Consider the following 21,694-nt stretch of genomic DNA (forward strand, 5'->3'; position numbering starts at 1 on the left):
CTAATCAAAAAATAGGAAAGTTTAAGCAGTAAAATAGATGAACCTTAGCCATAGATTCATACCTAACCCTAAACTATAGAATATTCTTAAGGAGGATGAAGCAATAAAAGTTTTAATAGTATAATGAGGGTGAATGATCAAATTAAAGGAGTGAACAAGATAGTTTACAAAGCATCCATGGTGACTTAGTATTAAGAGTATATTTCACAATTAGTTAGAGAAGAATAGAGGATAGAGAAGGATACAACATTGATATATTAGATCATGAAGGATCAAAATCTTAGATTGTCCAAAGGTGAATTTTTATTAGGCAAGCAAGTGCCAATTTCAAGATCTATGCTAAGACATTCTAATAGGTTATTTTAGTTAAATCTCTTAATAGAGTAGTCTTTGTTGAAATCATCTTAATAGGTGATTTCACACTTCTAATAGGGTGTTGAAAAATTGCCCTCACAAAAGCAAGAACCAACCCAGGACTCATAAGGAGGATAAAAGTAAAGTAGAAAAGACTCAAAAGAGAGGTTAGAGACCTAAAGCTACTATTGAAAAGGGTTTGAAGGATAAAATGAACCCTAAAAATCAAGAAACTAGTATGTTGTCAAATTCTACCTTGAAGGGTAACCTAAGCCTTAAAAGTCAGGAGATGAGTTTGTTGTCAGTTCCTACCTTACTTAAGAAAAATAAAGAGAATATAGTTAACTCAATGAAACAAATTGTCATTTACCAGAACAATGATATAATATGGGAAGATCTAGTAGAAATGGAGGAAATAAAGGAAGGTTAAATTCTAAAGGATAGGAGTAGATTTCTAGTTTTAGAGGAAACAAAGAATGTTGATTTACAGTCTCTGGACATCCAGAATGTTGATACCCACCCTCTTAAGATAAATTTGTGCAAAGAAATAGTTCCCTTTAGCAATGGTTTGGAAGTTGAGGAAAGGTTCTTGGAAGGGAAGGATCTAAAATAGAAATAGAGTCAAAGGAAAAAGACTAAAAAGAAAAGTAATATAGCTCCTAAAGGAGTAGAGACTCGAAGTAGTAAATTGGAGCAGCAATCCAAGGTGAAACCAAATGTTGGAACTCCAAATAAAATTGGAAGGAGGTCTTCTAGGAAAACCAGATAGCTTGAAATTTTACAAAATATTATTGATGGAAGATAGACAACTATTCTAGATTTTACCCCTAAAAAATTAATATGAAAATTATCACTTGGAATATTAGGGGACTGAACAAGAGGCATAAATTAGATATTGTTTGTAATTTTTTAGAGAGAATAAGATGGATATTTTACTACTTCAAGAAATGAAAATGGAGAAGGAGAGAGCTAAAAGTATTAAATCTTTTAGTGATTACTATATAAAGGAAAGTAGTTCACAAGAAGCTTCAGGAGGAACTATGATTTTATGGAAGAAATCCTATTTTTCATGAACTATTTTGAATGCCCGCAAACATTTCATGGTAACCAAAATTACAAGCATTGACCAAAATAAAGAATGGTATATTGTCAATATATATGATCCTAATATCAAGAATTCTAGAAAAAAAGGTATGGGATACTCTGTCTAATATTAAGAGTAAAGATTACTTTGGAAGATGGATCTTCTTGGGGGATTTTAATGTTCCTCTTTATGACCATGAAAGAAGGGGGGAAATGCAAGTTAGCTAGATGGAAGAGTGAATTTTATGGATTTCATTAATAAAGAGGGTTTAATGGATCTAGATATTCATGGTATGGAGTTTACTAGAAGTAATAAGAGGTTAGGTGAGGATTGTATTCAAGCTTGATTGGATAGAGCTCTTATTTCTCCTAACTAGACTAAAGATTTTGTTTTCAAATTAGAGGCATTAAAGAAAATTGGATCAAACCACATTCCCTTGATCTTTACTACTGATAAGGTTAATATAAAAAAAAATCTTTTACGTTTGAAAAAATGTTGATGTAGCATCCACAGTTTGAGAGTAAATTGGTTGAATGGTGAAATATAGATATTGATGGAACTGCTCTTTTTAGGGTGGGTTGTAAACTAAGAAATGTCAAAAAGGAGGTTAAAATTTGGAATAAAAGATGTCTTGGTAATATATTTTAGAGTAAATCAAATATCAAGGAAGAACTACAAAATATCCAAGAGAGGATACAAAAGGAAGGTTACACTCTTGATCTTGTTAGAGAAGAAAATGAAAAAATGGTGGAGTATCATGACATTGTTACTAAAGAGGAAATTTATTGGAGACAAAGATCTAGATTGGTTTGGATGAATGAAGGAGATAAAAATACTAGGTTTTTTCACCTCTCTACCTTGAAGCATAGAGCTAAAACTCGTATCACAAATCATAAGAAATGTACTTTGAAGATTACTAAGGAAAAGGAAATCTTAGCATAAATAGTCTCCTTTTTCTCCACTTTGATGACATCTTATTCTAATATTGATCCTAATCACCAAGCTAAACTTTTAAATGTTATTCCATCTCTGATTTTTGTAGAACAAAATAAAATGTTGGGTGCTATTCCAATGAAAGAGGAAATTTTTAAGGTAGTTTTCTCCTTAAGAGGGTATAAATCTCTAGGATCGGATGGTTTTCCTATGTTTTTTTTTTCAAAAAGAATGGAATTGGTTGGGAATGATGTGTGCAATGTTGTTAAAGAATTTTTTTGGGCAAAATATATTTTGAAGGAGATTAATTCCAACTTTCTTTTCCTTATTCCTAAAAATGTGGGGGCTGATTCTCCACACCACTTCAGGCCTATAAGTTTGTGTAATTTATTTTATAAGATAATCTCCAAAGTACTCACTTCTAGGCTATTGCTGGTGCTATTGTTTCTTAAACAACAAAATGGTTTTGTCCCAGGTAGAAAAAATCTTAACTCTATTATTGTTGTGCATGATAATATTCACTCTTTATCTTGCTCCAATAATCAAGGTTTTATTATGAAAATTGATATTTCTAAAGCTTATGATAGAGTCGAATGGACTTTTCATAAAAAGATTTTATTGGCCTTTGGCTTAAGCAATAGTATAGTGAGGGTAGTTCTATAGTTGATTTCTATAGCCTTGATTGTTGTTCTAGTGAATAGATGCTCCTCTCAATTATTTAGCCCCTCTAGGGGATTGAGACAAGGAGACTCATTATCCCCTATTTAATTCACTATTATGGTTGATTGTTTGGGGAGGTATATTGGGAAATTGGTTTTGCAAGGGGATATTAAAGGGCTACAACATTCTTTTCAACCTCTCATCTATTCCCATGGATAATTTGTTGATGACACTACTTTCATGGGGAAAGTAGAAGTCAAGGAAGTTGGAAAGCTTTAAAAAGCCCTCAACCTCTATACTTCTACTTTAAGTAAATTGATTAACTGGAATAAGAGCTCTTTATTTTTTTTAACACCAAATTTATAAGATAGAACAAAATTGCTAAAATTCTTGGGTGCTCAATAGGTTCTTTTCCTTGTATCTATCTGGGACTCCCTTTGGGGAATAATGCACTAGATTCCTTTTGGGATGGTCTCATTAAGAATTTTAACAAGAAACTTACCAATTTGAAGGGTAATCTTTTGAGCCAAGTTGGAAAAATAATTATCCTCAAAGCTTGTCTATAAAGCATCCTTACTTATGCTTTGAGTCTTTTCAGAATTCCAACAAAATTTGTAGATACTATTGACAAAATCCAAAGGAATTTTCTCTAGTCTGGCACTAAGGAAAAGAAAAGAATGGCTCTAATAGCTTGGGATCAAATTTTTAAGCCTATTAGGGATGGTGGCCTAGGAATCAAGTTAGTGCAAAGTATGAATGAATCTCTTCTTGCTAAGTAGGGATGGAGAGTGTATCATGATGATAAGGAGTGAAGCACTATATAGAAACATAAATACCTTTTTAAAGCTCCTTCATTATCCAACTTTCTTTCTAATCCTAATGTTCTCTCCCCTTCTACCATTTGGGGGACTATGCAGGGAGCTAAGAAAACCTTAAGTAAAGGATGCTCCTAGAAAGTTGGAAATGGGCAGACAGTTAGATTTTGGGAAGATGCTTGGATCTTGGACCATCCTCTAATTGAGGATTTTTAGGATATGAGATAGATTTAGAAATGTAAGCAATTGTATGGAAACCTTGTGGGACATTACTGATTTAACAATAGTTGGGTTAGCCTTATTGAGATTAACTAGGATTTTCATAATATCCAGATGACATTGAATGCCTTTTGTTTGTATCACCATAAGGAAGATAAAATGATATGGAGTGTTGATGTAAGTGGTTGTTTCAAAGTTTCATTTGTGTTCAAATATGAGGAGAAAGGTGCTCAACCTCTATGGACTAGAGCATGGATAAAAGATCTTATTCCAAAAATAAATATCTTTTACTAGATATTGCTTCATAATAAAATTCTAACTTAGGACAATCTACAAAAGAGAGGCATCAATGTGGTTAATCAATTTAGTCTATGTAAAGAAGGCTATGAAGATAGAGACCACTTGTTCTTAAACTATATGTATAGTTAAAATTTTTGGAGTTCTATCCTCAACTTCTAGAATATTTCTTGGGTCCATCATAACAATATTGAATACTATTTTCAAAGCTATAATTGCTTGTCTAAGGATAGTAATGTTTGTTTCCTATGTAAAATTACTCTTCCCCATCTCAAATGGGGAATTTGGAAAGAAAGAAATGACAAAATTTTTAGAAACAAAGAAATGCCTGAGTGGGTGCTTGGCCAAAATATTGTCAGAGCTATAAAGGAAAACTTCAACTCCCAGAGAAAGTGCAATGAGGATTTCCAAATTGACAACCCAATGCATACTATAGTTTCTAAAATGAATAAAGAATATCAAAGATTGAATATTAAATGGAAGGATCCTCTAATGGGATGGATCAAAGGGAATTTTGATGGTGCTGCCAAAGGAAATCATAGCAAAGTAGGCTACAAAGTGGTTTTGAGGGATCATTCTTGCAATATTATAGATGCTATTGCCATCCACATTGCTACTTAAACTACTCATAAAGCTAGGGATACTAAAACTCTTTATACAATGAGGCTGGCAATGGAAACTAGTTAATGATACCTCTAGATGGAAGGAGACTCTTTAAATATCATAAATATGCTTAATGGTAAAAGACCAACTACATGGTATATTGAAGCTAGTGTAATATAAATTAGAACCTTAATGGATAAATATTAAAAATTCATTTTTTCTCATGCCTATGGTGAAGGAAACACTATTGCTAACTCGATTACTAACCAAGATATCCAATGAGAAAGTAAGCTAAGGTGGCATGATGACCTAAGTAGGAGTGTGGATTTAAAAGTACTTATTAATTATAAAAAAACTCATGCAATGGAAGGCAAGATTGCCTAAGATCAAAAATTTAATGGTAAATGAAGTTGGGAATACAAAGGACAGTGTTATATTCCTAAGGAAGTACCTAAATATGAGTACTACCTGTGCTTGGTACATAAGTTGTTTAATGAGATCTTGAGCTATTTTCATGAGTGTATTATATTTTTGAGCTATTTTCATGAGTGTATTATATTTTTTCAAATATTTATTTCTCCTACTCTACTCTACTTTGGCATTTCATAGAGAAACACAATTTCTAGATATGGGTAGGGAACCAAGAAAATAGGATCCAAAGAACTGTAAAGTGTGAAAGGCCAAAGCCCCTATTTGGAAGATTCTAGAGAAGGGTAATGTTACTACTTACTTGGAGTGCCTTCATGTCTATAAACCTCATATCATGAAATACTTTTTTAAAAATTGGTTTGAAGACAATGTTACCATGCATGGTGTTATGGTGCACCTAACTGAAGATTTCATCGTTGAAGTCACGGGGCTTCCTAAGGAGGGAATAAAGTTTAGTATGGAAACTAGTATTTCTAATGCTACTATTAAGAAATTTCTAAAGAATGAAGAGGAGGAGAAAAAATTGGATAAAAATGGTGACTTTTATGAGCTAAATCAAATAAAACTCATTTGGCAGGACGTCCTCTCTTGCATATGTGAGTACTTCATTCTTGATGGTAGGGCAAAAAGAGTTCATAAATTTCATTTTTTTTTCCTGAATCATTTTAAATACAAGGATAGGATCTCTTTCCCATTTTATCTAAGGTTTTCTTTACTTCAAATCCTTCAAGCCCATAAGAAAAAAGAATCTCGTTGGGTCTTACAAGAAGGGCTAATCCTTTTAATTGAATTTTTTTGTAAGAGTAAGGCCATTATATCTTCCATGACCTTTGAGAAAAAGAAAGGTTTGGTTAGTGAGACCAATTCAAGGAAGAGTAAGGGAGATGAAGGGGTAAGTGTGAAAAATAAGATTCTGAAGCAAGACACATCTCAAAAGTATGCTAATGAAATAATTGAATCTAAAAATTTAGATAAAAAAGATGAAATGAATATGGAGAACAAGGAGAATATGGATGTGGGGGATGTCAATTCAAATCTAAATGGTTACTCTGGCAATAAAATTGAGTCTACAAAGGTCAAGGCTGAGGAAAGCATTGACAAAAATATAGGGTCAAAAAATACTAGAGAAAAGGATAAAAACTAGAGTGAGCAACCCCAGAAAGCTAGGGAGGAAAAGTTGGAGGAAGATAAAGGGAAGGAGAAGGATAACCCAACTGGTATGGGTGTTACACTTTCTTTCCTTCACACTACTAAGCTCAAGGAAAATTGCTCTCTCTAAGGTGATTCTTAGATATAATGAGTTAATGACTCTAATTAAAAGAATCAAAAAGATGCAATAGGACCAAGATATTGATAGGTCTAAGATCATCTAGTTGGAAGCTCAGGTTGGCAATATCCCAAAGAATTTAAAGGAATATGAACATGAGCTCTATCTTTTGATCAGAGAGAGTGGTAACAAGATGGAATAGGTCACTTCAAGCCTTTGTGTGGCTACTATCAGCTTAGGTAAGAAAATTGATGAGGAAATCATGTCTCCTAGTGGGCCAAGCAAAAGAACAAGACTAAGTTCAAGGAAGAAGGTGGTTGAGGCTACTGGGGGACTTGGGATCTCTTCTTCTAACATTATTCAAAATACTGCAGAGGTCAGCAAGGAGGTGGTGAAAATGATCAAGGAATTACAATAGCTGGAGGTGGTGGTTCTAGATATTAGTCTCCAGTTGGGGTGTTTTAGTTGGCTTTTCTTCCATTTGTTCAAACTCTAGGTTCCAGGTCCTTGTAAAACCTAGTTTTTTTTCTAGTCCTATTTTGTGGTTTTAGTTCTCTATAAAACCTAGTTTGGCTACTTTCATAGTACATGTTTTAGGTCCTTGTAAACTCGGTTGTGCTTATTTTTCTATCTTTTGATTTTCTATTAAGGTTTTTGGGTCCCTTCAAAACCTATTTTTACCTTAATCTAAAACAAGGTGTTGAAATCCTCTAACAAGGTGGGACTTAACAGTCTTTGTAATCCTTTAGTAGGGTAGGCCTTTCATAGGATAGACCATGATTCATGGTCAAACCATTGTAACCTTAATTAGCTACACTTTATTACTATAGTAGTACAGATTTATGGGGGTCATCCCCACCCTAGTTTTACCTTCTCACATGGAGGGCTTCTAGGTAATCATATCAGGTGTCATGTGTGTGATTGATTACATGTTTACATGATTGATTCATATGCTTTACATGTTATTTTAGTTTACATATTGAATGCATGAGATGTATGAATGATGAAAGTTTGTATGGGTTAAAGTTTAAACTCCTAATTCACCTCCCCCAAAAGTTTACCTTTCCTATTGTGATTCCAACAATTTGTATCAGAGCCAAGTTCTCTGAAAGAGAATCTTTGTAGCTAAGAAGAAAAGATCTTAAAATGGAGGTCTACAAATTGGGAAATATTATTAAGGAATTGAGATACAATGCATTCTACTTCAACTTGATGAAGCAAGAGAAGAATTTAGGAAATCCTTAAAGAGAAGGAATGAAATTTCCATTGTAGAGAATGATGCAGAATACAAAGAAATTGACACTACCAAGCTATTTTCCAATGGTGACTCTAATGAATTTGATGGAGTAGTCATAGATCTAATGAAAAAGGATAGAGTACAAGCTAAGGAAATCATAAATCTCAAGCTAGAGAAATAATCTCAAGCAATGATGCTATGTGAGGTAATTGAACAAAAGAAGAAAGCCATGGAAGAAAAATCCATGATTGAAGAAGACAGAATTCTAGCCAATAGATTGGAAGAAAAATCAATAGAGATAACTAGGATCTCCAATATGCAATTGGATACTCTAACCCAAATGATGAATGCTCATCATGGATTGAATGTCAAAGGCATTGAGATAACTACATTGAAGCTGTAGAATGACTTGAAAAGAGAAAAAGAAATTGCTGAAAGCTTTAATAAGCCAAATAAAGCCATCAAATACTTTGAGAAATTACTAAGATCCCCTAGATCTAACAATGATATATCAGGATTAGGCTACACAAGCATTGAGGAAGGAGAATCATCTAAAGTTTCTAAAGAAAGAAACATCAAAGGTAAGATCTCCAAACCTACATGTCATTTTTGTGGTAAGAAAGGACATACTACTAATGTGTGCAAAAGAAAGATTACAAATGAGAATATCGAGCCTAAGAATATGAATCATTGTCATACGAGTAAAAAACAAGGTCATTAGGTGCATGAATGCAGAACCAAGACCATGCATGCACCAAGATTTGAAGGATATTACTACAATTGTTAGAAATATGGATATAGAGCCTTTAAATATAGATCCAAATTTATGTGGTCATCAAACAAGTCAACAAAGGAAAGAAGCCATGAATTTTTTTATAATTTGGATTACAACACAAGAAAAAGCTATCATTATTGGCAAAAGTATGGACATATCCCTAAAAATTGCATTAGGACACACTTCAATGGTAACTACAACAAATGGTTAAGTCAAACTACATGTTTTAGCTATTTGAAGATTGATCAAATCAATAAGCACTATCCAACTAGGTAAAAGGCACCCAGTTGTAAATTCAACAAAGGAAAAAGCAAGGTAGATGTTGAACACATCAGAGGTGAGATGAACAAGACATAAAAAAATAGAGATGGTTGTAGTACATCAAATGGAGAAGGGATCACTTCATGTGATAGGTCAAGTGATCACACCTCATCAAACTAGATAACCAAGAGGTATGAGGGACTGATATTCAAGTGTTATATCATACATCAGTTCCAAAAGAAGATAGAACTAAAAAGAATACATTATCATGAATAAAGATGCAAGATATCATGTAAAATTCAAGTTAAAACTTAAAATCTTTAAGTTTTTGTCAACCATGAAATGTTTCCTTTGTATTCCATGTGGAATGCTAGTTAAAGCCGATCTGCCAAACTAGTCAGTTGATGTCAAACTCATAGTAGTTGCCAAGTGATTTTTAAATTTTGTTGATGTTGATCTTACAACTGTACAAGCACTAAGCATTAAATGCAAGGTTTCCAAAGGATATTTGAATGTTTTTTGCTCATTATTTGCCATTTCAAATTTGAGCAAGAGAAAGCAAAGCTAAAGACAATTCAAAAACTTGTTTAAGGCATTTACAAAGATCTCAGTGATGATTTCACACATATTCTTCAAATTTTCAAGGTATTTATCACAGGCTGAGCTATGCGGTTTACTTTTTCATAAACCCTAATTTGATAGAATGGTGTCTAGATCAAAAAATGTAGAAAGGAAATAGGTTTTGAAAGTTCAACTTGTTAGTAATGAAGTAAAACAACCAAATTTCAAGGCAATTCCTAACATAGCCTACAAATAAGGTGCTTCAAGCACTTTGTTAATGATCCCACCAAAAGTCATTATGGTACAAGATGTTAGGAAATGTTATAATTGAAAAATAGGAGAAATAGGAGACATGGAAATTACAGAAGCATATGAAAAATTATGTGAAACAATGTTCTAAAGGAAGAATACAAAATCGTTAAGAAGAAGGGTTTAACATGTGCCCTAGATTTTTCCAGTATATTCAAAATTGAATGGATTCGAATTGTATTGAGTCGAATACATTATAGTTCTTTATAGTTAGAGGGTGGACCTATTAAGATTACCAAAAGAATAATTCAAAGGGTTATTGGTTACCCATCCCTAGATCTACCCAAAACTCTAAGAAGTGATTCTAAAAAAGTGATAGAGAAAACCATCAGAGAAAAATGGAACAAAAGAGGCATGACAATAGATACTATTACTAATCCATGGTTGAAATTTTTTGTTAGGGTAATCTCTCACAAATTCTATCAATCTAGCATATTGAATATTGTACCCTATATTTTAGTGGATATTGGCTACAAAATTGTAAAGAAAGATCATATTTATGATCTAGCTAAGCTTCGACTACAATAATTGATGGAAAATCTTGGAGCAATCAAAAAAACCAAGAGTGCTCAATGTAAATTTGGTCCAATCATTGTTTGTATATTCTTTTATTTTCAAAATACATTTCCCTCCTTTGGTACAATAAGCTACAAAAAAAATAGGTCAATAGTAGTATAGATCAATGAGTTCATTGAATAGATGGGAGAAATCTTTGAGACCATCATGACAAGCTATTTTGAAGACTTTAAGAAGTCAATGAAGTAGAGACTCAGGATACCTATTTCCTTAGTTGAAAAATATTATAATGATATATGTTTTCTTATTGACATTAATTATACATATGTGCAAGCTACCACACCAAGGGTTAGATGGCTAAGACCCTTAGAATATTTGATCAATGTTGATGAAGCTTCAATAGCCATCACAACACTCCTAGCAGAGGAAGTTGACAAAAGTGAAAAGATCTTTGGAAACTATAATGTTATTAAATCAAAGGTTGAAATGGAATTAAAGAAAATCCCTATACTCAAGAAGAAGGATAGGCTAGTAAAGAAGCTTAAAGCTAAATTCAATGAAGGTGTGGATGAGAAAGAAGAGGAAGAAGATGAAGAAGACAAAGAAGAAAAACAAGAACAAACATAAGAACCTCTTGCATTGACTCAAGGCATGGGAAAGGATAAGGAAGAAGAGGAAACAAATGGTGCTAAGAGAGAAGAAGCCAAGGAAGCACCTATACATGCTAAGCCAAATAAGAGAAAGGCTAAGGCATAGCTAGTGGCTATGGCAAAGAAAAAAACTACTAAACCAAGCCTAGCCAAGCCAACAATAGCTACCAACAGAGCTACCATATGAGCTACAACACAAAAGGCCAAGGAGAAGTCCAAGCAAATAGAACAAGGAAACCAAGTGCAAAAGGAAAAAAAAATTAAAATTATATATATATATATATATATATATTGCATAGCCTGACTTAGATGAAGAAAGGATGGAACTAGAGGATACAAACCAATTCAAAGCGGTAAGTTGTAAACCACAATTTGATCTTGAAAAATTGTGTGAGAATTTAAGAACACCCCACTTGAATTTTCCAACACTATACCAAAGAGTTTATATGATATTGTTGAGAAAAAATGGCATTATTGTTTAAATTTTGAGAAATAGATTAGAGAAACAAGTTTAGCCCAAGTAATGCCAAAGCTAACAAAAGGGTAGATTGTTAAGGTAAATAATAAATGTGGAGGAAGGTTCACACCAAAATACAAAGACTTTAGCATTCTTCAAAACAATATTGAAGATGTTGTGAAGAAGTTAAACAAAATGTGGAAACTTATCTATGGATTGACAACTATGAAATAAGGAGAAGAGGACCCCTTTGAGGGTAAGAATGATGATGATGATGAAAAGGAAGATGACAAAGAAGAAGAAGAAAATATAGTTGAGGATGAAATTGAAAGGAAATATGATTACACAACAACAGGTGAACAAAAAGAAGATGAATAGAGTATCCAAGACACACAAATCCAAAGTGCTAGTCCCCCTCATGACACAAGTGCAACTACAAAAACCATAATTATCAAGGATGTCTCTGATGCATCAACTTAGAACATTGATCCATTGAATGTGGATGATTTGAAGAAAATTATAGACCAATATACACTCCAAGCACAATTACGTAATAATCCAATTTTGGTAAGTGTAGAGGAAATTCAAACGTAGTGAGTGAGGTCACAAGAGATAAAGTGAATACACAAGAACAACCTTCTATCATCCGTTCAATTACTCTAGTACAACCTTTGATTCAATTAATAGGAGATACATCTACTAAGGTTGGTACATTTGTGAAAGTAGTTAAAATTGAGAAGAGGTAGACTATAGACAAAAAGGGACAACAATAGATCAAATAGGACAAATAAATTCTTCTACACCTAAAGTACAAAGACTAAATGCTAGTCAAGTCATTGTGATAGATAAGAGAAAATCTAAAGAAGATGATTAAACACCAAAGGTAAAGGAGTAGGAAGCCATCCAGGCATTGGTAACCCTACCAACATCTAGCACTTATTCTACAAAATTTCTTCAAAAGTCGAGTACAAAAGCTATACCATTGCAAATCTTAGTGCTAGGATCAAGCTCTTCCAAGGTTGAAAAGGTAATTCACTATGGAGATTCCTAAATATGACTATTAAAAAATGATAATAGAGAAAATAGGAATTTTACAAAAGCATTAGAGAAAAAGAAGTATCAGGAAATGCTTAGGAGAGAACATAGGCAGAGGTAATCTCTTCAAGACATTAAAGACATCTTTTTAGATGCATTCAACCTGCCAACTCTTGAAGAAACCAAGCCAATATAGGAATAACTATCAGACATAGTGGAAAAGAAAATAATGAAGACCTAGATACTAATGCTAAACTCTTTGAATGATATAAAAAGAAATTCCAAAGCAAGGTGTATAGCACTCCCTCAAGTTTCATTGGCAACAAAGGTTGGGGATGTGAAGAAGGTACTTGAGAATATATTCTCATTGTACACCAAATTGTCTGACCCCACACTTTTCACCCAAGAGATCAAAAATCACATTCTGAGTCTGGAGAGAAACCTAAACATATCAAGTAATTAGCTACCTCAAAACCCAACTCAGAGTGAGAAGAATTTTCATATATTGCTTCAAAATAAAATTCAATTAGTTGTGTTAATAGAAAAATATATAGGCATCCCTCACCCCACACATGAAAATACTCCACAAGGAAATACATTATGCAGAAACTCTACTAAAGAAAGACCCTAATCTTTCTACTTTAGATGGCCTAGTACACTTTGTAGCTGAGCTAGCTATCCAACTCAAGTCATTAGATGTTGTATGTGACAACAAGATGTAGCTCTTAAAATCATATTGGAAGTCCATAAATCATTTTTGGACAAACCCACTATATTTGTATAGCCCATTTAACATAAACATCAAAAAGGGGGAGAAATATCCAAACAAGAAAAAACATCAAAGGGGGAGAGATAAAGAAACAAGGAGAAATAAAGAAAAAGGGGAAGCCAAAAATAGAGCATGAAAAAAGGGGGAGTAGAGACAACAAGAAAGAAAGAGATATAATATGAGAATCCATATATCAGCTATGGTAGAGCATATCAGATGCAAGTGGTAGAGTATAGCAGATGAAAAAGTATCAGACACAACATAGTGAAGTCAAAGAAAAGAATAGATTTTGGATAAAAAATAGACACATTAATTTAGGGGAGTTATCAATTTTGAGGTATATAGGTTATTGCAAAATTTTGAAAATTTTAAAATTTTGTATATAAGACGAGTCATGGATATGTTATGCTCGAGGAAACTAAGATTGATTATGTATATTTAAGTGTTTTTGACACTTATGTCAGAGATTATTGATCTCATATTGGTTTTGAAAAGTGAGTGTCAACACACTTAAACCATTTACTTAGTTCATGCCAAACTAGTAATATATGTTGAGAACAACATGTAAATATTAGACCATGCCAAGTTGCAATGAGTGTCAAGTCACTCACATGCTAAATCACTTAGGTGTCAAGTAGATAGACTATGTTGAGTAATTCAAGTGTCGAGTAAACAATTGATGTTGAATAGTTTAGGTGTTGAGTTAGAAGAAGAAATACAATGCATGCCGAGCATCAGGGGGTTCATATGCCAAGTGACACAATTTAGACATATTTGTTTGTAATGGCACAAACAATTGTGTAAACCATTTCTAAGCTGACTTAAGGATAGATTTCAATATTTTTTAGATAAGGACAAATCTATATTTGAATTCCCTATGTAATTGCATGCAACCAATTAGAAAATAGGAAGGTTTAAGCAACAAAATGGATGAATCTCAGCCGTAGATTCATACCTAACCCTAAGCCACTAGATTCTTCTTAAGGAGGATGAAGCCCTAAATTTTTTAATAGTGTAACAAGTTGTTGGATTTCTTTCTGGTATGGAACATATCAAGTAGATTTAAAACATGATACCAAAAAAAAAGACATAGAAAAGCCTAATGATGAGCTAAGTCCTATAATCAATAGGTTTAAATCTTAATTATGGGCCAACATTAACAAAGTCACCAGGAACACTTCACTTTAGGCTCTATAAGGCCAAGGTGGGCAAACCTAAGGAATTAATCTAGTTAATTGGTTACTTTCTCTTTCTAGGTTATGACTTGCAGTAGAAATGGTCAATATCCTTCTGTAATTTGCTAATAAACCTTCTAAAAATAGTGGCTAACTATAACCAAAAAGTAGATGCAAATAAGTGATGAGTAGTACTTAAGTTCTTGATATATTAATTAGTAAATTTATCTATTATTATGAATGTTTTACAATGAAATGAATCATCAGTGTAACCTTGAACTTTAGAATGGACCAATGTCTTATCCAATTGGATATAGAGTCAAAGATTAATAAACTTGGACTGTTTTAATCAACTTTTGATTAGAAGTGTCAACATTAAACTCTAAGTTTCATTCTAATTATCATCCTTTTTGCAAACCCTAAACCTTATCATTTATAGAGAGCAATTACCCAATTCTTTAAATTAGTAGCAATCAATAAGAGATATACAACTGTTTGAATTGCGTTAAACTGAAGGAAACTTGTTCATTTAGTCCCAAGGTTACAAATATGTGAGAAAGAGACAAAACCTCAAAGATAATGATAATTGAAGGATAAATCATTCTCATTTAGATCTTAATATTGCTAATAAAACTCATAACATGACACAGAGACAAAGAATGGGTCCCAAATGTTCACTTTTTGTATTCAAATATTCATACAACTAAACTCATTCAAATAACTACAAAACAAATGGATGGATTGCAAAATAATAAATATGTGAAAAAATTCTATAGACAACCCACCCCTACTTTTCATATTGGAAATCCATATATAGGATTGAAAAAAGCTACATATGAGAGGAGGACACATATAAAAAAGTTATTAGATACAAAAAAAATTGGAAAAAGGGAACAAAAAGGTTTACAAAACTTTCTTCCAAAATATTGACTAGGAAAAGTGAAGTAGCTGAGGGTAGTAAAAGAACATTTATCTTAAGCCTTTGATTTTTTTCTTATTTGTCCTTTACCTATCTTTTACACAAAATATCTCAACTAGTTCATGTATGCCTAAAATGTGGGCACACTTCTATGAGTCATTATATCAAAGATTGCTTAAGAATGAAATCTCAAATGGTGGCTCATAGCTCTCTATTCATGGAGTGTAAGGGTTTTTAATGGAGACCCTCAATTTGACCTATTTTGTACCCATGTAATTACACCATAAAATGAGAGATTCAAATATCTAATATGCATGAAAATGGAGATGAAAACTAATCTATATGATAACAATGCAAAACAATACAAGATCTAATCTATCAATACAAGATCTAATTCATGAAAGAAAGATCTAATCTACCAATGCATAAGCTAATATGAAAATGCAAAGATGAAACCTCATGATCATGGAAGCCATGGATGCAAGAGAGAACAAGACAAGAAGATAGAAGTTCTCCACAAAAATCTTTAATGCTCAAACTCCTCCAAAAATTGCTCTCCAAAACTACAACATAACAATAGCCTAGAGTGTGTGTGTTCAAACCTACAGCATAAAAATAGAATAATTGTGGATGTCCAAAATGAAGAGAGGGCTCTCACTTATAAAGGAAAATGTGGAGATGAGAGGCTTCTCACAACCAATATGGGATAATAGAGTTTGATCCATGTTAGACAAAATTCCACCAATGAGAAAAGAGGAGGAAAACTAAATGAGGGAAGGAAAAAGGAATTTATTTAATTTTCATTTATTTCATTTCCTTTTTCATGTGGGAGAAAAGAGGAGGAAAATTAAGTGGAATCCCACTTAGAAATATGTGCATTTAAGTGTAGAGAAATTTTTAATTTTTAATTATTTTATTTCTTCTTTAAGTGGGGATTTATTTAATTAAAATAGAGCAAGTTCTTTTAATTAAATATGAAATATTAAATTAAATTAAAAGAAGGGTTTTCTCTTAATTAATTAAATATGGATGAATTATTTAATTAAAAGAGAGGTTTTCTTTTAATTAAATGGGGACTTATTTTATTTAATTAAAAGGGAGATTTAATTTTAATTAAATAAGACTTAGGATAAAATGATTAACCTTAGAAAAATAAATAATCAAATTTCATCAAAGAAATCAATTTAAATTGATTTAATAAAATATTGCAAACCATTGATTCTAGAAATTTGATGAATTTAATAATGAGGGCCCATAGTGTAGGTGACCATTTTAGGCTGCATAGATTTGCCCCTCTTTGACTAGTTTGTGATCGATTTGGGAACACATGTAGTCAAAGAAAGAAATTGAAGTGTGAGGTCAATTTGGGATCACAAAACAACCCAGATGTGTGGTCAATTTGGGAACATATCAGGACAAAGAATACAAATAAATTTTAAATTAAAACAAATTGAGGATAAAATTGAATCAAGGATTGAAATTTGATAGATACTACCCACTCATGATCAAAATTGAAATGAGATAGAGAAGAAACAAAAAATTGATCAAATTGATCAAATCAAATAAAAGATAAAGTTTGTGATGTAAGATGAAAGAGATAAGAATCACAGAACTAAGGTAGATCATCAAGCATGAAATATGATGCCCCAAAGGTTAATTTAGAAGAAAAGAAGTGAGGTAAAAGAAAATGGAAGATAAAAGTTAGGAAGATATGGAAAGAAACATAAAGAAGAAAAGAAAATTGCCCCAAAATCAATCAACTATTTTAGATAGAAATTTTGATTGAGATCATGAAAGAAGATAAGGAAATAAAGATCAAAACATGACCATAGTTGATTAAAAGTCCACAAGAAATATGAAGGGAAAATCCTCTCAAACTCATAATGCAACCTAAAAATGCAAACTAACATGAAGTCTAATAATGTAAGCTAAATGAAAATGAAAAGGTGTACTTACAATAGAGCAACTATAACATAGGATTTTGTGTTCATCATTCATTAGAGAATGATAAAGAACTTATTTTCATCATTGGGCCATTATTAATAGACATAAAAAAATCACACAATCATCACTAGTTACAAGCGCAACTATGAAGATATAAATGTGATTTATATTGGATTGGAATGTGGAAAGATTCTAACATAAGCATCAAATACATAAAGGTTTAGATGACTGAAATGTTAGCTTACCCAATTTAATGTAGCAAAACCATGCTCGCATCAAGACATATATGCTAGGATGACTAGAAGAATGATCATGCAAAAATAGTCAAGGATGATGCCTCAAATATCCTAAGTATTTCAAGGGGATAACAAGATACACTCTAGAGTTTCAAGACCATACCCACAAGTAGAAAACAAATAAAAACATGTGCCATGCCTCAAGTCCTCTAGCCATTCATCCTGGAGAAACGTATCAGACAAGGACACTCAACAAAAATCAATGATGGTCAGCACATAAAGAAAAGATCATAAGTCAAGCATTAAGTGTTTATGTTTAAAAATTTAATTGTGTTAATAGATATTGAGTTTTGAGGATAAGGATCAAACATTTTATTTTTTGGAATATATAACTTTTTTGGAGATACATCAAAGTAGCTATTGCTAGGTTGTCACTAAGATGATCATTTTTTCAGGACATTTTCCAATTTTTAGAATTTTTACAATATATCATTTTTTTGGATTTTTGAAATATATCATTTTTTTTGGTATTTTTTTAGGATCAATAAATATATACAAAGAATCCCCCAGATAGAACGAGCATCACTTCCAAGAAAGAGCACACCATTTAGTCCCAATGTCTAGCAAGGTAGAGGACATGATGGAGCAACAAGTTGGTAGATATGATGGATAAGCATGGAGTGTATGAAGAAAGTGAAAGTGATATTCAAGAATTGACTCCTCAAGAGTACCCAAGCTAGGGAAAAATTGTCATGTAAAGCATATTTGGACAAGAAATGAAAGGCCAACATAGGATAATTCATGAAAGCATAATGTAAAATTGGGAAAGATGCAATCCAAAGGAGTAGACATGTCAAGAGGCTTCATAACATCATATTTTACTCTTTTTTATTAGATCAAGACTAAAGGAGTAAATTGGAAAAGGATAGCAAAAGACTAGAATGAATGGAGGAAAATAGATATGAAGGCTAAACATGAAAGGAATGAAAACAAGATCATCATAAGATAGCTCACAAGATAGTCAAATGTTTGTGTATAGGTGAATATTGTCAAGATCAAAGAGAAAAGATGGAATGGATGAAAGATGTATAAGAACTATGCATGATACCTAATTGTCAGGTTCTCATCATGGTACTTATCCAAGGCACCATAAGGGAGTGGTTTTCACCATAGGATGAATTTATTTCTCTTTACTTTTGCTACCAAGGTGCCTGATTACCAAGTTTTCACCAAGGCACATTTTCAAATTTTCTTTTTTTTTTCTCTTTTTTTTTTCCAATTTGTTATAATTTTTATAAATTTTTTTTGGAAGAAGTCAAGCTTTTTTCAATTTAAATAGTGTTCCTATAGGAAAGATGAATCATAATAAACCAAGACAATACATAAGTATATTCAAAGATGCTAATAGGGTGATGGAAAGTAGATGGTAGATAATGTATATGGAGGACAAGGTTTAATGATTTGGAAAGATAGAAGGAATATGGATAGTAGGTAAGTGTAGGCTTGAAAATATTGCACAAGGGTAGGTAAGAAAGTAGGCAGGATCAACATCGACACAAAATTTGAAGGGTTGTGAAATGATGGAGTAATCATGGAGGAAATAGTTTGAGGTTTAGATGTATGAGGAAGTCAGAGAATTTTGGAAGGAGATGGAGTGGAAGTCTTTGGAAGCTTCTTAGGAATATTTTTGAGAGAAGATGGAGTAGAAGCCTTTGGAAGCTTGAATGTCAACTTTGAAGTATTTTCAATATTCAAGTTTTTCAAAAGAGACTTGGGAATTCATATAGCTTTAGATTTTTCTTTTCCTTTGGATGCTTTAGAACACATTTCTTCAATGATGGATTTAGGTACCCATGTTTTCTTTGATTTAGCTTTTTGGGTAGTAGACCTTTCTAGTCTCTTGAATAATTGTCCTTTCTTTTCAATCACATGTAGATTAGATGGGACATGGTGATATTCATTTTTCAATGGATTCTTATGTTTTCTTTTAAATTGATCATCCAAATTGCTTCCAAAACACTTGGGATTGGTGGATGAATATAGATTATATGACTAATTCATATGGATAGATGAATGAGAATTCATCAAGGATGAGTGTCTTTGTTGATCTTGAGGTATGATAAGAGAGCTAGGAGATGAGATAGGAGTGAAAGTAGGATATGGAGGAACATAAGGTCCCAATATAGATGCAAGATTTGAAGGCTTTATCTTTTATGGATAAGGACCAAGGATATATTTAGGAGATGCAAAGGGATAGTGAATAAGGATAATAGCATCTTTAGAGTGAGCAATGTGACCAAGGTTGTCAATAGACTCATGAGTATCTTTAATAGGAGCAACACCTTTAATAGGATTGTTTGAAGCTTGAGCATAATTTTGAACTAAATATGGAGAAGTAGAACAAGAAGGAATTCTTTGATCTTGACAATTTTCTTTGGATAAAATAGACATACAACTTTGTTCGTAGTTTTTAGTAAGCTCAAGGGAAATAGTGGAAGTAGTGTCTTCATAATGCTTAAAAAGTGGATAAGGCATACGATATGAAGGGTGGACATCTTTATCATTCTTGACATTGTTATTTTTATCTTTTTGAGAGTCCTCTTGACATGGATCCACTTCTAAGGACAAGGGAGTATATGAGGTTTGTATGATAGGATTTTGAAGGGGTAATGAAGGACTAGCTAAAGTGGGCATAGTAGACATAGAATCACATGAAGGTTGAGGATGTTTAGTCTTAGAAGCATGAGAATGGTTTCTATCCAAGTGTAGATTAGCTTGAGTTTCTTTAAGAGGTATCCCTTGAGGATAACTATAGGGGACTACATGATAAGAATTAGGACCTTTGTTTGATGGAAAAATGTTGGATAGCTTTAAATTTTTGGGAGATGTATAAGTATTGGAAGAAATGGAGGTATCAAGGAAACCATCACTAGACATAGGTTCATCAACATGATCTTTCTCAAGAGAAGCGTCTTCATTACATAGGTCTTTAGGAATTTCAACATCAATGATTCTATCATCAATAAGATCTTGAATTATACATTTAAATGCAATACAATCTTCAGTTTTATGACCTTTGATTGTATGGTAGCCACAATAATGATCATCTCTCCAGAAATAAGGTTTTACCTTAGGTTCATAAGGTGTAGAAAATTTTTATGGTAAAGTAATGATTTTTTTTGCAACTAAGGTCTCAAGCACCATGTCATATGAAAATCTGAAAGGAGTAAAAGTTATCTCAAAATTATGTCTAGGACCATTTTTGGCATTCTCATCTTGATCAAAGATAGGCCCATCATGAAATATTGGCATATTCTCAAAGGAGTTATTACTCACTTTCTCTCTCAAGAGGTCTTTGGATCTATAAGATGAAGACAATTGATGTCTTGGAGTAGAAGATGTAGACCTTCAAAAAGAGAAACTAGTAGGTAAGCCTAGATATTTGTTAATGGCAAAGGAGAACTCATAATCTTCTAGACTTGATTAAGGTTTGGTAAGTAAGTATAGATACTTTTTAGTGGCACAAGAGAACTCATAACCAGCTAGACTTAACTGAGGTTTGGTAGCATAGGGTTTGAAGTCCATAGTGGTTTTGATAGAATATAAAAGGAAAGAATCATTAAGGCTCAATTTGATGGATGTGTCCCCTATTGTTCAAAGTGGGGAAGGTTCTAAAAATTAAAGCACATCAAACACACCAACTGCCTATTCAAATTTCTATAGGGATGCACATGCTCAACTGGGGATGTCCTTGATATACGCAAGGTACATGAGGCCCAAATTTGTAAATTTTTGGGAGGAAAGAGTAACCCAATCTCCACCTTCAATTCCCAAAGGTATAAAGTTCTTTGGGGCTTAGCCAAAATTGACAATGTTGTTACTTTCAAGAGACCTATCTTTAGATTCAAGTCACACTATTTATACTCTGTTGAAACACGAGAGTTGAGTTCATCCCCTATAGTGATCACTTCTTTAGGTAGGCCCACTAAAAAAAAAAAATCAAGATCCCTTATTTAGGTTCCCCTCAAACTCCTTAACAAGAATGCAAGAAGAAAAAAATTAATTAAATAAATAAAATTAAAAAGATAATATTATAGTTTTTTTTTTAGCGTAATAATATTTATTTAATGTAGTAATAATATATTTAGGAGAGGGGATTAAAAGACAAAAGGGGTTTAATTTTAAGCCC

This window comes from Cupressus sempervirens, chromosome 10, assembly GCF_028749045.1.
Source record: "Cupressus sempervirens isolate cs-2001-9-10 chromosome 10, ASM2874904v1, whole genome shotgun sequence".
Taxonomy (NCBI): domain Eukaryota; kingdom Viridiplantae; phylum Streptophyta; class Pinopsida; order Cupressales; family Cupressaceae; genus Cupressus; species Cupressus sempervirens.